Genomic DNA, 18702 nt, shown 5'->3' on the forward strand with positions numbered 1-18702 from the left:
CCGCAGATTGAGACCAACCCAAGAGGAGGCAAAAACCCACCTGGGAGTATGTGCCTAGTAGTTCAGGTTTTAGTGAGTTTTCCCGAAATAATATGATCATTATTTATGACTAAGCCATAAACACTTTGAAAAAGGAACTAATAATATTGGGATTATTTACTTCTTTGATTTTTGGATTCCTTGAATACATACAACTTTAGCTATCACATCATATTTTTGTAGCATCCCCTTTTAATATTTTCAACATTCTTATGGATAAACATTTGCATATCCACATAATTATAGTTAATTTTAATTTACTTTAGAATTTTTTCCTTGTTGATGTTGCTATTTATGTAATATAACTAATAATGAAAATACCATATGTTAGCTTTTTAATTCCATATACACAATAATTTGAATATTAAAATCAATATTAGAATTGAATATTAAAGTCAAAATCAATTGAATATTAATATCAATATTAGATTTTAATAGAAGATTCAAAACAAGGTAAAAATTTTGCATATAGATTTCTGAATTTAGACATAATCAGATGTTAGAAAATTTGTATTTTATGGAAAGATGCCTTGAGCCTTGCAAAGTAGGATCAAGAGAACAAGGATTCTAACTGAAATCTTTGTAAGCTCTGGTCTCCAGTTCCTGTAAACTGTGAAGGCTTAGCTTAATAGACATTGTATAATGAGGCGCCTTAAGGAAATCTTAGTCATCAGGTTTAGCTCTATCTCAGACCTGTATAAAAGAATGTACGCTTAGAAACTTCATAACTATAATTATAAATAAAATACTTACGGAGTAGTTACTATGTACCATGCACTGTGCAATGAAGTCTACATAAGTTCTCTTTTATTCCTCAGATCAATCTTATAATATAGCTACTATTATTACACTATTTTACACATGGAGAAAATGAGACTTTTTAAAGATTGAATATCTTGCCCAATTGCAGAGACCTAGACAGTAACTCTAAGAGGAAAAATTGAGGACACAGTAGTTTCTTTAGCACAGTCATTTTGATTCAAATATTCAAAAATAAAGTTCCAAGAAATAATTAGATATTTCTTAAGTCCCACCCAGTACGACAGCATGATATAGTTCACCTGTAGGTTTTCTCTAACACTGTTTACCCTGATTCTAGCTCATCCTTAGGGACCACTTTAGAGCACACTTACTCCTTTTCTGTGCAAACTCCCTGTTTACTTGCAGGCAGTTTTCAAGTTCTCTCCCTCTTCTTGAGAGCAAACATCCTCATTATTCTCATGGAATGTGTTTCTCACCCTGTCACTCTTCAGGAAATCTGCTTCTGGTGTGCTTTGGTTTGCTAATGCCTTTAAAATGAGGCAATAAGAGAGTTAAAAGTAGGAAACATTAAAGGCTAGATAAATTAAAGAACACAAGTCCTTGGGAAGAGGGGGTTTCAATAGAAACTGAATAAAAATAAGGGCCTAATAATAAGAAAAAAGGGATCACTAACAAAAAACATACTTCAAGTATTGGCTTAGTGCTGGTCCAGCCAATGATAGCTAAAATTAGTTTTATGCTTCCATCTGTTGCTCCCTGAGTCATGCACAGAACATAATTCTCTATGTGGTTGGATCTGAGGTTAGCAGACGCTCTTTAAAATGAAGTTCAAATGAGTTTTCTTTTCCTCAGGCTTGCTGCCTGGAAGATTGTTTGCTTAGCTTAATGTTCTTTACCTTAATGTTTTAGGATATTTTACTAATTTACTTTTATCTTTTCTGCTTAATATAAATTATAAGAGAATCTGAAACTCCCATTACATGAAAATGCAAGCCCATGCAAGAGAATACTGTAACTCACTACACGATGATCTTCCACTTTATAGTAACAGGTAAATATTACATAAGTCATTGCAGTTTTACTTCACTCATTTCATTAAGCACAGAGTCTAAAATGTTTATTGATATTTTACATTTCTCTTAGCTTATAGTCTTTATTAACTAACTTAATTTTCCATGTTTTCAATATTACAAATATAAGAAGGTAGATTTGAATTGTTAGGGTAATCAAAGAAATATCTAGCTTAGTTAAAAGTTAGTTATTACTAATAGCTCATAAAATATGTAGTAATAAGATTAATGACATGCATCAATATTATTGATATTCTCTAAGAAGTCATAAAGAGAATATCTCATATTAATTCTATAATAGGAATTCTCCCTAAATTAAAAGAATGAATATTAGACTGCTTCACATGGCAGCAATGACTGGAAAGCAAATGAGATCATCCATTCAATTAAAATATTACAGAGTAGTTTCATCCATTCAATTAAAATATTACAGAGTAGTGAGAGTGGGCATCTTTGTCTTGTTCCAGATTTTAGCTGGAAGGCTTTCAACTTTTCACCATTGAGTATTATCTTGGCCATGGGTTTGTCACAAACAGCTTTTATTATGTTGAGATAGAGTCCCTCTATACCCATTTTGGTAAGAGTTTGTTTTTTATCATAAATGGGTGCTGAATTTTATTAAATGCTTTTTCAGCATCTATTGAGATGATCATGTGATTTTTGTCCTTTCTTTTGTTGATGTGGTGTATCACATTGATTGATTTGCATATGTTGAAACATCCTTGTGTCCCTGAGATGAACCCAACTTGATCATAGTGTATGATCTTTTTCTCAATATCGCTAATTATCAGAGAAATGCAAATCAAAACTACAATGAGGTAATGGCCATCATTAAAAAGTCCACAAATGATAAATGTTGGAGAGGGTCTGGAGAAAAGGGAAGCCTCCTACACTGGTGGGAATGTAAATTGGTTCAGCTACTATGGAAAACAGTATGGAGGTTCCTTAAAGAACTAGAAATAGAGTTACTATTTGATCTAATAAACCCATTCCTGGGCATATCTCTGGAAAAGATGAAAACTCTGATTCAAAAAGATGCATGAACCCCAATGTTCATAACAGCACTATTTACAACAGCCAAGACATGGAAGCAACCTAAGTGTCCATGAGCAGATGACAGGATAAAGAAATTGTGTATTATACAATGGAACACTACTCAGCCATAAAAAATAATAAAATAATGCTATTTGCAGCAAAATGGATGGACCTGGAGATTGTCATTCTAAGTGAAGTAAGCCAGAAAGAGAAAGAAAAATACCATATGATATCACTCATATGTGGACTCTAAAAAAAAAAGACATAAATGAACTTATTTACAAAACAGAAACAGACTCACAGATATAGGAAAAAAAAAAAAACAACTTATGGTTACCAGGGGGGGAAAAGGGATGGAAGGGATAAATTAGAAGTTTGAGATTTGCAGATACTAACTACTATATATAAAAAAAAGCAACGAGTTTATACTGTATAGCACAGGGAACTATAGTCAATATCTTGTAGTAACCTATAATGAAAAAGAATATGAAAATGACTATGTATATGTACATGTATGACTGAAACATTTTGCTGTAAACCAGAAATTGGCACAACATTGTAACTATACTACAATTTAAAAAAACTCATTTAATTAATACATGGAGCTATCTAAATTTTAACACAGACAGACTTTCCTGAGTTCAGAGTCCACAAATTGAAAATAAATTCTGGAACCCTTCACTTTGTTTAAGTGCTGCACTAAGCAGTGGAGACAGAGATGAATAAGAAAGGATTCTTTCCCACAAAGCCTAGTGTAGAAGACATCAACAAATTTAGTCCAATTTAATAAGTGCAATGAGAAGATTCCAAACTGCCTTGAGATCTGGGAAGAAAGATCCCTAATCCAATATGCATATTTTAGGAGGAGGTAGGGTTGGACAGAGCCCACTGTGAGTAATGTATGTGTACCCCCTATACATGTAACTTTGTAAGATACATGTGTCCTTGGTAAATTTTTTGGTCTGTACTATTTGCTAATTTTTTTTGTTTGTTTAGCATAATAGTTTATTAGTTGTTTCATCATCTTTAAACACAGGGACAATTTAGAATTAGGTATAGAAATATTCAACAGAATCTCAGCCATAATACTAATATTTTGTTTTAAATTTGTACATTTATGTATGTTTGAGTATTTGTTTTTTATTTTTTTAATTTTGATATTTATTGGAGTGTAGTTGATTTACAATGTTAGTTCCAGGTGTACAGCAAAGAATTCAGTTATACATATACATACACATTTTTTTTCAGATTTTTTTCCATTATATGCTATTAAAAGAAATTGAATATAGTTCCTTGTGCTATACAGTAGGTGCTTGTTATCTTTTTATATATTGTAATGTGTATCTGTTAATTCCAAACTTCTAATTTAGCTCTTCCTTGCCCTGTCCCCTTATGATAACCACAGTTTGTTTTCTATATCTGAGAGTCTATTTTTGGTTTGTAAATAAAATTAGTATCATTTTTGTTTGCTAATTTATCTCTAGTACCTGTAACAGTGCTTGGCATATATCAGTTGCTCAAAAATATATTTGGTGGAAAAAAATTACTTTTCCCATTGATACTACACTAGTTATTCCTTTATATGATTGATTATAAACTTCGGGATCTATATAGTTGTTTAATTGGAAGAGGGCAATAAATATTTATACTAAACTAAGCAACCAATAGCTTTCAGAAATATCACATTATCAAGCAGAAAATACTCTTGAGCTATTATTACTTTAGTCCCATACAAGAATGCACTGGTAAATTATAAATACAAAGCCAGAACTGCACAGGTTTGTTGGGGCTTACAGAAAAGAGAATAACTTGAATCAGTGCAAAAGCAAATATGAGCTCCCACTTGCAACTACAGAGCTGGACTGAGATTTAAAGCAAAGGAAAGGACAAAGTTATTAGTCACTCAATTTGATATTTTTTTTACATTTGTTTAATCGATTGTTCCTCTATTAGGAGTTAATAAAATTACAATGGAAAGGATATTTTTGAAATTTTTTTTTAAAATGTAAGAACTTTCCCTCTAAATATCAGGAGAATAAATGTTACTGGACACTCTCTTAGTCCTTACTGAAAGTAAGATTTCCTAAGTGAAATACATGAGCCCTCAGCAAGCTGACATTGCAGTAACATAAAGAAACATGAAACTGTTGGAAAGCAGGAAAAGTCAAGATGTTCAAATCGCCTTTCCCTAGATAGCTTCCCTATATTTAGTTTCAATGGAAAATAGAATGTTTTAAGACTCCATTTCTGCCGAGGTTAGGTCATCATGGCCTTAATAAAAACTTATTTTTTTTTCCTTTTTGAGTTTAGAAATTTCAGGAGTTCCTCCTTGCCCAGCTGTGAGCTCACCTACCATTTTCCCTCACTATCCCATTTTTATGCATGACTTATAAATTCACTTTAGAAAGTACCAGATAAAACTGATAGTTGCTTTTTAGATAACATTTTCTAATTAAATGTTGAAATAGAATCTAAGGTGAAAGATATTCATCCAACTTGCCGAGATAATTTGGTATGCTCTTGGCACTTTTGAAACTAAAGCTAGATTAACTGTGGTATCTTATCAGTCATATGCTTGATAACACTATTATAGTAATTTAAGGAAAATTAGTATAATAAATCTCTTTTATGAGTGCATATATTGCTCTTCATGTAGAGGAAAAACTTTCATATTCTCATATGTTATACTAGACCACTGATTCATTACATGCCATTCTAAGGGATATAAAAGGCATGATGAATGAAATTTGGCTTCACATTTTATTACTTTAAAATTCAGCTTTCCTAATTGCAAAGATGTTAATAATTATTAAGTTTTCAAAGAAAATCCTTGAGTTTATGAATTTTAGATACTTCATGTAAACCAAAATAAAAAATAATAATAACACCATATATGTTATGACCTTGGTTAAGTCATACTTCTGTCCTAAAAATTCTTCAGTGAGGCACTTAAATCCTTTCTGCTCAGATTCCACTTCACCATCTACTTAGGGAAGTCCTAACTATAGGTCATCGCCCACAAGACAATAAAAACAGCTTTCAGCCATGTCTAGTTAGCAAGTCATTTTTTTCAGTCCTTTAGTAAACCACATTTTCTAAGCAAGCAAACAATTTATGTTGATTCTATGGTCAATAATGAGTTTCCATTTGTATCAAAAGTCATAAATATACAGGATGAACAATTTCCCTTGAAGTAGGCAATTCTTTCAAACATCAAGAATGTAGCTGGTCTTAACCTCACAGCACATAGAAAAAGCTCTCAGTTGGGTTTCTGGTTAGGCCAAAGTAATTTCAAAAGAATGAGGTAGTCAAAAGATAGATCCTGGAACCAGCTCCTGGCCTTTGCTTTTTATTTGCTTTTTTCTTGTTGCCAAAGAAGACAAACTTTTACAACTAAGTGAGCTGAAAATTAGAATCAATGGAGAGAGACTTTATTGTCACCAGCCTCTAAGTTCCCATTTCTCCTGTGCAGCTCTCTGACTCACTGGGTCAAGGTTTTCTGACTATTTCTGTCATCCTTGACTTAACTCTGGTTAAACCAAGTTCTCTGTGCTATGAGGATTGTCTTCTTGTATGACTTGATAATTCATGGTTTAATCTCATACTTAGGCAAGTACATTATCAAAAGCACAAGTTAATAAAAATATTAGCTTTCCCCACAAACTTTACATCTGTTCTTTTCTGTCTTACAAGTGAAAACTGGCAAAACTGTAACATTAAAGCAAAATCAGACACATAAACCACTGATCAAACTTAGTAAATCCATTTAATTAACCAGCATACAAAAAGATTTGCTCTGGGGAAAAGAAATTGTTTGGAAACAGACTAATTTATTGGATCACCATTTTATTAAAGAAAAATGGAATTTGGAATAAGAGTATCCTACCCCAAGGTCATATATTGAAAACTGTGTGCTATAGGATGCATAGACATTTAGCAGAGAGAGAAACGGCATCTCGATCTCTGGAAATGCTGACATGTAAATTTAACCTTCAAGTAACAAGTATACCAGCATCATCATTTGGGAGATTAAACTAGAATAAATTCAGAAGAATTAATCATTCATGTGTGTCTCTCTGTAGTAGGAGTTAAGGCTGATCCCATAATCTTCCTATGGTGGAGACTGTGGTCAACATTTCCGTTCCTCTCACCTTCAACACATATACATATCAGAATGCAAACGCCTACTGTATTATCGTCAATTGATTTCTCAGACTGGGGATGACTATATGTAGACAACATTCCTCTATCCCACCATGTCCCATGGCTAGCTGTTAGCATCAATTTGAGTTGTTTTTTCCTTTCTTATTGTTGCTGTTTATTTATTGAATACTATTGACTTGGTTTTTCCAAGTCATAAAGAAGTTATATCAGAGAAAATTTGGAAATAACTTCTTAAAAACCGCTTGTCAACATCATTAAATTTTAGAGGCAGAAGTGTCTGTGGACCTCATTTAGTCCAACTCCTTCATTTGATACATAATGGAACTGAAATTCTAAGACACTGTGATATACTTAAGGACACAAAGTTGGATTAAAATTAAGAATAGAAATCAGGTTCTTCACTTTCAGTTCAGGAAACTTTCTATTATTTCTATATCATTTCCCACATAACAGTTTTGGGTTTTGTTTTTTAATTTTTTCAAAACCAAACAATCACCAGTTTGAAAATTGTATAGCAGTTTCTGTGATGTAGAAAGGCTTTGATATCCATTCTATTCAACATATTTAGCAATAAAGTCTGTTTCAGTATTTATTCCTGACTAATCATTGCTATATTACACATAATGACCCCCCCAAAAATCGGCTTTTAAAACTTTCCATAATTATAGAATTAACATGAAAGCTGTTACAGAACAAATTGTTATATTGTTTGTGAAACATTTTTCATCTTTACAAACCAAATTTGGGGAAGCAATAGTTTAATAAATGAGAGAATATTTTGTTCTTCAGAGAGTCATTTGAAAACCAACACTAAATGGTATTTTAAGTAAGATATAGTATTGTATATGTATTAGAAAAATGAATAGTATGTGTATCTGTGTATGTTTTCTTCAAATAAGTTCAAAATGTTCTAAGCAGACAATTATATTTAGTCTAAAATATTGACGTATTGATCTGGAGTATATTTTTAAATCTATAGGGAAACAATGCATAATAAAAAATGTGTTCACAATCCAAGTGAATGTTTATTCATGTTTTGGGCTATAATTTAAAAATTAACAACTACTTTGTTACATTTGCTGATAATGAGATGTTAGTTTCTTTATGTATGTAAATTCTTCCTGATCAAATGTCTTCACTTATGCACACTTAAACTAAGACTCTTCTTTGGCTGGAGAAACCAAAGAGGCAGAATAAAAAGACCTAAATACCTCTCAAAGGGAAAGATAAAATGGTGCCAACTTGTTGACATAGTTTGCCCTGTGCTCCAGGGTAAAAAAGCCAATGGCCAAGTTGGCTTCCAGGTATTACATTGAGTATTTTTCTCTTTCCAAGTCTATTTAACTGAGAGTAGATACGATTACATAATGTGGCTCCAGAATACATTTCATCCTAAACTTGTAATTTTGCTAGCCGTTTTATTAGTTCACATAAGCTGCAACAATGATTAATGAAGACTAAAAACTATATACTGTATTATATCACATTTCTTTTTTTCTTTTTGCCACATTCAAGCGTTCATTACATATTCCCCATTCTAACTGTGGTTCTGTTCTCTTAGTCCTCAGAACGATAACAACAATCTGTAACTGATTTCCATCTATTCATCTACGACAAAGAAAGAGGAGTGTATGCAATTCGTTCACCTAACAACTTTATTCTATTAGGAAGATTTCCTTGTGTGACTAACAAACAAGAATCAACAAAATATAAGGAAAATATGAGGGTCTGGATTTGAACTTCCCATAATTCAGATTTTCCCTTGCTTGACTGAATTATAGTGTTAGTAACTCCTTGGCTCTCATATTTACTTTGAGATCTAATTAAAAATTCATGTAAAGACCACAGTGCTTTATTACCACGACTCTTTTATTTACCAAGCATGTCACTTGATAGTACAGTGCCCAGCAAACTTTTGTCAAATTACTTAATAAATTTAATAATGTATACCATACATTATTACCACAGAGGAATCCAATGATTACACCCTAATTTCACATTTATTCTTATAACAAGCTATGCTTGTTCATTTTATTATGTATTATTTAAAAAGCACTACTATCCACGCCTGAGATACAGAAATGGGAACTCTGAGAAGAACTATTTTAAGATGTTAAAGAAATGACACATAATAAGCAACTTTTTCTGTAAGAAGAGACATAAAACACAGAGTATTGAGTTTTTATTTTAGAAAAATACGTATATATTTAACATTCAAGCAGACCTTGACAAAAGATCAAAACATTTTGCCCAGGGTGGACATTTTGGTGTAATTCTGTGGTGTTTTGGAAGCAGGCTGTGCTGTGAGCACTGCTTAATAAAGTGGATGATGCCAGGGAGACTCATCTCGTATCTACCTGCTCTTTCATCCAATCAGCTGAATCTCAAAAGCAGTAATATTGCATTTGAGAAACAAATGCTGAAATTGAACAGCTTACAAAGGATTTAAAACTTAAACCTTATGTTTAAAATACTTTCAAGGCTCTATGATCAATACAGGACTTAGCCTCACGGTGTTACATGGACTTAAAAGCTGAGCTTAAGTTTATTTTACAAATAAAAAGTAGACTTTATATAAGTGCATGGACTTCCAATTCAAAAGTTCAAATAAAGCTCACAACCTGAAGAACAGATAGGGATTTCACAAGAATTCCTTTAAGAAAAACATTTGCCATTTTCTTGTTTGTAAAGGCACATCCACTTGCCCTCTGTTCTTTCTTTAAGATTTTTCCTTTTAGACTCGTACATTTTTATGTCTTCAAAAGTCACGTCCTTGCTGATGACCCTCAGTCCTATTTACTGATCCAAACTGCAGTTCTGGAAATCTAAATGCTAAACATTCTGTTCAACCTTTTCCATTTGATTCCTCATTATTTCAAATGCAGGATATCTAAAATTGTCATCTATCCTCTTTTCTAACGTCTTTCTCCATAGAAGCCTCATAAACACTTTCTTGTTACTTTAGAGTCATTTATAAATCAGTCCACTTATCAGCATTCAGTCAATAACCCACTTCTAGTGATTCCTCTTTCAAAAATTCTCTCAATCAGTGCTTCCAACGGCCTGTCTTATGTTAATTTCCCTAGAGACCGAACCTGAGACAGAGATTTGAGCATTCATGATTGAGGGTGGCAGTGCTCTCAGGAGAAAGAGACCGAAGGAAGCAGAGACAGCTGGGGAAGGAGCTGAGCATGGATGAACTTTCATCCTAAGACCAGCTTCTGCCTGATCCCACGTAGCCTCTGGAGCATGAATTATGACACAGAATCCAGCCCACCTTGAGGCCAAGGACCTGCCTTCTCTATCTCCATGTCAGTCACTGGTTGCATGGAAGGGCACATCACCTCCTGGGCAAGGAAGCTCCCATTCGACCAAGAGCAATTCTCTAGAGAAGGCAGAAGCTGTGAGTCATTAGCACCCAACATTCCTGACAGCTGATGGATGGGTGTTCCTGTCTGATACTGTGGATCTGGATGGGGCACCAACAGTGTCCCCTACCACACTCAAGTAAAAATTTTATATATAACATACTTGACTCAAAACTTTGTTATTATTAATACTGAAGAAATTCTGAGAAGCTTAGTAATGATGTTAGAGGCTATTTCTCTCAATGTTCTTCCATAGTCAAAGTTCATTTCAATAAAAATTTGTAAAATCTGTTTCCCCACCCTGCTATAAGAGGTATAAAAAATGTGAACTACTATTGTGAATAACTTTGTAATGACGTTTTAGAGGTCATAATATAGGGCAAACTACTCTCTGAATTCTGATTTTAGCAGATGAAAATTTTTTTACATAAGCTCAAAGGCATACATGTATGCATGCACATACATGCATTCAAATAAGCACATGCACACACAAATTGGTTTGGATACAAACCTTTGGGGGAGCTTCCTGCATGGCCTCCAAGAGAATGAATGAAACAGAATGGAAGGGCAGAGGAGTTAGTTCTCCACAGAGTAAATTCTGGTTAACCAAAGTTGGAAAAAACCTGGGAAGATAAATCCTTCCAATTCTTTCCCTAGTAGGGTTCTTCAAGGGGCAGTACCTCCTTGTAAATCTTCTAGGAAAATACGGTGGACCAAGTGACTGTGCCTGCTAGGTGACCTGCCCGTCTCTTTGCGGCTTTTTGTGAAAGTGCCAAAAGGAGTAATGTCTCACATTATATTGCTTCTGTCTTTGCCTCACTTCCCTTTTATATTAACCCCCACTTTCTTGGATGTCTTTTTCTCAAGTAAAGTATGAAACTTGTATCCCTGCCTCAGCTTCTGCTTTTTTTTCCTGCTATTCCACGTGTGGGTCCATAATCATTATCAGAATGGAAATCAATGCACTGCTTTCTTCTTTGAGAAATTCTTACTATTAAAAAAATCAGCAGTGTTCAGTAATATGTTTGGTTTACCTCTAACACAAATGCCATATCCCATTGTGAACAGGTGACAGTTCATCAGCCGGCTAACGGTCTGTGTATTACCATTTGAGAAGCAGTTTCAGAGGACAAAAGCTGAAATACACACATACACACAATATGAAGAGAAGGCCCCCAACCAAGACATACCTTGCCAAACTAACAGCAAAGCAGAAGTAGCTTTATTGAAGTTCCATAATAATGTACCTTTCAACCAGAATCCAGGGAAGTTAAGTAATATTTCACACTTCTAATAACTACATGTTTAGCACTGTGCTAAATATTCTACAGGTTGTACCAGATTGTGTATGCCTCAGACAGCAACCATGTTATCTCCCTTCCCATATTCCTTTTTACAATACAATGCTATAAATCATCTATAAAGTGCTAGTGTCTACTTGCCTTCCCCTTGAACCTGGAAAGATTTGTAATGGCATTCACAAACACAACTGTGGCCAAGTGACATTTTGTGACTTTCCAAGGCTGGTTCCTATCAGCACTTGTCTTGCTTGGAAGTCATGTACTCCAGGCTATCACAAGCAATGACGCAGTAAGCCTCTCTGTACATGTGTTCTTTGAAAAAATTACTCAAAATATAGCTTGAAGTGGGATTCCTGTGGCATGGGATATGTGCTTTTTAAACTTAACCAATTATTGCCTAGACTTCCAGTCTAGACAATAGTCCTAGATGTCCAGTCACCCAGCTCAGGTGCTAAACATGTAAGTGAACAACTCTTCAGATGATTCCACCCTTGGTCGTAGATTCATCCCCAGACTTTGGGTCTCGCTAGCTCCAGATATTATGAAACAAACACAAGACTTTTCTGCTATGCCCTTTTCAAATTCCTGACTACTGAACCTGTGAGCATAATAATGTTGTTTTAGGCTGTTAAATTGTAATTTGCTATGTTGCAATGATAAGTAAAACACATGTGATAATGTTTCAAAGTCCTAATAATTTTTTTACTTAGAACATCAATCCTATTATATCAATGCATTAAGAAAACTTATTAATGATCTCTATTAACAAGCAATAAAAACTATACAAGTTAATAGTCCCAAATAAACATTATCACTGTTAATGTTTCCATTGCATTCAAGGCCCTCTATTAGGGTTTGGAGGGTGGGAGGGAGAGGAGAAAATATTCATTTACTCAAAAATATTAATGAAAAATGCCCCACATCTAATTTTATATTCTACTGAGACATCCATAATTCTATCAGTTCCTGTCAGAGAAAATGAAACAAAAAACACAGTAGCAGAAGGTCAATATTTTCTAAACTAATTAACACCTTTACATTTCAAGCAACTTGGACCCAACCTACTGGACCATATCTTGGATTGGATGATTCTTGTTCAAATTGACACTTGGGAAAATAAAATTATTATTCCAAATCTGCCCTTCAAGATAAATTACACATTGTATTACATTTTTTCTATTATAAAAACAGATCCAAGTACACTTTCAAGTCAAACCTAAAATATAGGTAAATGACATTTAATCATCAGACATTGATATGCATATGATCACTCCTAACATCAGGCATACTTTCATCTTTGCAATAGGTTAAGCAAAGTCTGTCACTGGTATTGCCAAAAGATTCACAGCTGACATGTCACTAAGTGCATATAGAGTTCATTGTGGGAAAGAGACTTACCTTCACCTACATGGATCTGAGTTCTTTCCCCAAGGTTTTCATTATCTTAATATAACCAAACAATGCTATTGGAACTACTCTATTTCAAACCATCAGCACATTTTCGAATTAATGAAAAATCTCTGAATTAATCTTCCCGTATCTATCATTGTCCCCTCAATCTTATCTCTATCAAAAGGCTACAACTTTTAAAGCATATATTTTAAAGACATAGATCAATGCTTCCTCCCCGGCTTTAAACTTTCCAATAAAATCCTAAGAAAATAGGGAGGAAAAAAATCCCAACTTTTACCCCTGTCTGAAGGGCCTTCAGGTTTGACTTCATCTCAGATCCCTCCCCTTCACTCACTATGTCCCAGCCACACTTGCTATGTTTCTGTCCCATGTGATCACCAAGCTGACTCTATCTTTAGGACTTTTGCAGTTGTTGATTTTTCTAGCCAAAGGCTCTCTCCTCAAACATTCAGATCAGTGGCTCTTTCCTGTCATTCATTTTCCAACTGAAATATCAGTCTTCGTTTCAGAGAAGCTTTTCCAGGTATGACGATCTAATATTGCTCTATGCACTCCCAGTTCAGTTCATCCTCTATCATCTCACACTTTTTATTCCTCCCTAGTCCTTAATTGCTATCTTCAATTACACTATCAATTTGTTCCTTTTCTGTTTATTGTCTAACTCAAGGCGAACACAAGCTCCATGAGAGCAAGGCCCTTAACTGCCTTTCTCTTCCCCCAGTAACAAATAATCATTTGTTCAATGAATGGAAATACAAAACAAAACAAAACATGACAGTGAATAGAAGCAGTGTGGACATCAGCATGGAGAAAATGGCTGAATTATAAGCCAAGTAGTGTTATAGTGATGACACTGATATAGCAAGAGAATATTTTCTTCCGATACTAAGAACTAAACTTCATTGGATATCAGCCTAAAATAGTCAGAACATTTAGACTATCGTTTGTAAATCCAAGATTGTTATAATATTTTGCAACAAGAGAATATTAAAGAAAAAGTTATTGAAATTACCTATATATGTACATTAAGTCTTGTGGGTTGAATTATGGTCCTCAAAAAAGATATAGTCAAGTCACATCACTAAGTACATGTGAACACGACTTTATTTGTTTTGACGATTAATTTTTTGGGTCAGCTTGGATGGGTCACATGAGTAGATATGTGGTCAAACATTATTCTGGATGTTTCTGAGAGAGTGGTTTTATATGAGAGTATCATTTAAATTGGTGGACTTTGAGTAAAGTAGATTGCCCTTCATATTTAGAGTGGGCCCCATCCAATCAGTTGAAGGCTTGAATTAAAAAAAAAAAAGACTGAACTCTCCCCAAACAAGAGAAAATTCTGCCAACAAACAACACCCTAACCCCAACTGCAGCATCAGCTCCTCCCTGGGTCTCCAGTCTGCTGTCCCACCCTGTAGCTTTCAGACTTGCCAGCCATAATCACATGAGCCAATTCTTTAAAATAAGTTATTTTCTATATACATACACGCATTCTATTGGTTCTGTTTCTCTGGAGAACCCTGACCAGTATATTGGTAAACAGAATCTTTACAGATGTGATCAAGCTAAGACGCGGTCAAACTGGATTAGGGTAAAACCTAATCTAATGACTGATGCCTTGATAAAAAGAAGAAAAGTTGAACATCGAGACAATAGAGAGAACGTCCTGTGACAATGGAGGCAGAGATCGCAGTGATGCGTCTACAAGCCAAGAACCACGAAGGATTGCTGGCAACCACCAGAACTAGGAGAGAGACCTGGGGCAATGCCTCCAACAAAACTTCCAGGAAAAACAATCCTGCCCACACTGTGATTTCAGGCTTGTAGCTCCCAGACTGTGAAAGAACACATTTCTGTTGTTTTAAGCTATGCAGTTTGGGGTAATTTGTTACAGCAGCCCTAGGAAACTCATACAATAAGTTTAAAAAAAAGTATTTCAAAAGAAACTATTATGATATACTCTCTGAACAGCATCCAAAAAATAAACGAGTAGAACTGAATTTGGAACTGAAAAGATCGGGTCCAATGGCAACATGTATAAGTAAATAGACTCTATTCTCTATGTGGCTGTTTTGGCAAAGGTGATTTCAGAAAAATGAAACCACATGTAAAATGCATTTTTATTTGCTTTGAACGTTAGACCTGTTTTTATAATCTGATTGTTCGTGTGCTTTTTCATGCCAACCTTTCATAAATATTTCAGCACAATCTATTGTTTGTTTTCAGAGAACTCCTCTTCCTGAAAACCCCTTACCACCCCGCAGCTCCACCCCTCAGCATTACAGGAACCACATTGTTAGGACATGAAAGGAAAACCCCCAGTAACAGAAGTTGTCCTTCACTCAAAGCCAGCTTAAATAAGTGAGCTCATTAGACAGCTACACATCTGTCACAGAAATTCTTTAGAAAACATGTAAAGTCATTTGTTCAAGTAACTCTAGTTTTTCTACTGCCCACTGGAGAATTTTTCAACTGTTATCCTGGCCACAGATATTCAGACCTTTACCCAAAAAGCTTAGTATATTAGTTTTCTATGACTGCTGTAACAAATTACTACAAACTTGGTCACTTAAAAAAACATAACTTTATTCTCCCACAGTTGTGAAGGCCGAAAGTCTGAGATGAAGGTGTTGGCAGGGCTGCACTCCCTCAGCAGGACACAGGGAGATCCTTTCCTTGCTTCTTGCAGGTTCCAGTGGCCATTTGGACTTGACTTGTGCTCAAGTCACTTCAGTTTTTGCCTCTGTGACCACAGGGCCTCCTCCTCCTCCAAGTGATCTCTTATAAAGACCCTTGTTGTTGGGTTTACGGCTCATCTGAATAACACAGGACTTCCTTACATTCTCATCTCAAAATCCTTAATTACAAAGACCTCTTTTCTAGTCATAGATTCCAGGGATTGACATGGATATATCTTGGGGAGGGTCACCACTCGGCCCACTATACTTAGATAAAGTTTTACTCTTGAATTTCTCTTTCATCTGCTGGTCAGACCTGGTAACACTTTACTCATCTTACAAATAAGTTACCTCTTGAATAAAAATATTTTGCACCTGTGTCATTTGAAGCATATTCAATTAGCAACAAATGTTTTATTTTTCAATCCTAATTGGGAAAGGGTCAAAAACAGATATTATCAGTCAAATAAATGGTTGAGACCACACCTAAAATTAAATTAATTTAGCTCAGCATAGCAGTTACAACAGTAATTTTTTTTTAATATAGAGAGTCTATGAGCAACTGAAATTAAAGCAAATTCTCAAACTGTAAAAAAAATCTACATAGGAACAGATATCTCCATTACAGTTGACCATTGAGCTCAGGGGTTAGGGGTGCCCACCCTCTGCACAGTCAAAAGCTCACATATAACTTATACTCGGCGCTTCATATCCACAGTTTCACATCCACAGACTCAACCAACCCCAAATCGTGTAGCACTACAGTGCTTACTATTGAAAAAAATCTGCATATACATGAACCTTTGCATTTCAAACCTATGTTGTTCAAGGGTCAACTGTCTACTAACAATGATTTTTCCTATTTTTATTTACATTATGTCCCTTTATAGTTAGGTCATATCAAGTTTTTCCCTTCCTTCTTCAAAGAGACTAAATGCTACTGGGTTCAGATGTGCTCCTCTCCTATATCTTATCTCTGTTAATGACATCATTTATCTATTAAAAACTGGAAATCTGCCATTTCTTTCTCCTCATCCTTACACCTACCTGCTCCACATCCATTCATTCATAGAATCTTGTGGATTTTATCTTCTAAATATCTCTGGAATCCATTCCATTCTCTCCACCTAGCTCCCTTGTTTTCGTCATTGCCTTGATTCATATACCCAACATGACTTGTTTGATCAAGTGCGAAAAATAACCAAAGATTCGTATCTCTCATAAGATCCCATGACTTCCTGCACACAGCCATTACTGATGCCTTTTCAAAACACAAACCCACTTATTTCATTCCCTGACTTAGAAAACTCCTAGAGTCCCATATTCATAGGCTTAAGTCTAAATTACTACTTAAGGCATACAAATCTATCTATAATTTCTTCCAATAACTTCCAACTCTCCCTGCCGTCCACTGCCTCCAGCTAAACAGAAGTTTACACTATTTCTCAAGAATTCCAGACTAGTTCACTCATTAGTTTTCAACTTGGAATAATACACAGCACTATCTTGCTATTCTTTGTCTTTTTGTTTAATGGTAAATCCCTATTCATCTTTCAATAAATAATTCAGATATCTCTTACTCCATCAGTTCTTGTTGATAATGGTGAGTTTTCACATAACAAAAATAGGGCCGACGACAACTTGAAATTGTGACAGAGTAATCACAGCTCAGGTAATCAAAACTGGAGCTGGACAGCCATGAGGATCTGGTCTCAGATATGTCCCGGACCACTGAGAACCTGAACTTTCTTGGAACTGTACCGGACCCAAGCATACAACCAGTCCTATTCAGGACACCTGCTAGCTGCAACCTCTGGTCTCAAGGTCTCCTCTTGTGTGCAACCATTTTGGACCCCAACCAATCCTTGCTTCACAAGAACCCTCACTTCTTGCCAGCTCCGATTATAATAAACAACTCATATAACTAACTGCAGTCTCTCTGCTTTTTGCCTTTATAAGCCCCTTCATTTTGTAGTCTGGCAGAACACAATTCAAGTGTTTCTTGAATCTGTCTCCCAGGCTGCAGCTCTGACAGACTTCAAGTAAATGTCTCTCTATTTCAGGCAGGTCTCCGTTTCTGAAATTTTGGTTAACAGGAAGAATATTCATACATGACTCACCTGTGGTTGGTTTGAAACCTCGAGAGTTCTGGGGGTGAAATCCGAAACTGGCTCCCCGTCACCAAGGACCCAAGATATAGGCCATCAGTCCAAATTAGTAGGTGGCAGTTTTTATAATCCAGGGAATTCACACGGGAGGCTTTTCTCAGGCACTGCAAGACCAGTAACTCTCCATACCTGCTGGCCAGAATCTTAGGACTTTATGTGGACGCCTTGCCTTACTGGAGCTCACATCTAGTGTGGTGCACACAGTCTCAGTAACACGGTACCCTCTCAAGGCTGTGCTCTCCAAGTGGCTGCTGCAGTGGAAACAGTGGGCAGAAAGCGTGTTCTGAGGACAGGGGAGTGGGAGGAGCCTCTGATCACGCGGTTCCAGCTCGAGGGTTGACCTGCAGTCAAGTCCTCTGGATGACCTCCTCCATGGCCAGTATGTCATAATCATAATCAGTGTCCTAAGTCCTCAGGTAACTTCCCAATGACCACAACTGCCAAGGCTCTTCATGGGAACAGCTGATCTCCCCATAATCAGGCAACTAAAAAAGAAACACCTGATACTTTAGGAGAGCTGCAGGCATTTTCCTCAGCACTATAGTCAAACTCGATTCTGATTTGTTGACACCTGTGTGTTGTTTCACTTTTTAAGAATTTTCATATTGCTTCTGACTAAGAAGGAAATCTAGGAATTGATACTCTCACATTTTTAAAGTTTGCAGTGTCTGTCCTGAGTAGGAAACTGTGCAGTTATGCTA

At 35.5% G+C, this 18702-nt stretch overlaps 1 protein-coding gene across 3 annotated transcripts in view; it reads right to left on the reverse strand.

Moving 5' to 3' along the window:
* POU1F1 (POU class 1 homeobox 1) overlaps positions 1 to 18411 on the reverse strand; it is a 237473-nt gene extending 219062 nt beyond the window's left edge. For all 3 annotated transcript variants that reach the window (XM_032477539.1, XM_032477526.1, XM_032477532.1), the window contains exon 1: positions 17954 to 18411. The gene's annotated coding sequence lies outside the window, so the exon portion shown is untranslated. The remainder of the gene's footprint in view (positions 1 to 17953) is intronic.
* Positions 18412 to 18702: the final 291 nt, after the last annotated feature.

The sequence above is a fragment of the Camelus ferus genome, chromosome 1 (genome assembly GCF_009834535.1).
Source record: "Camelus ferus isolate YT-003-E chromosome 1, BCGSAC_Cfer_1.0, whole genome shotgun sequence".
In the NCBI taxonomy this organism is placed as follows: Eukaryota; Metazoa; Chordata; class Mammalia; order Artiodactyla; family Camelidae; genus Camelus; species Camelus ferus.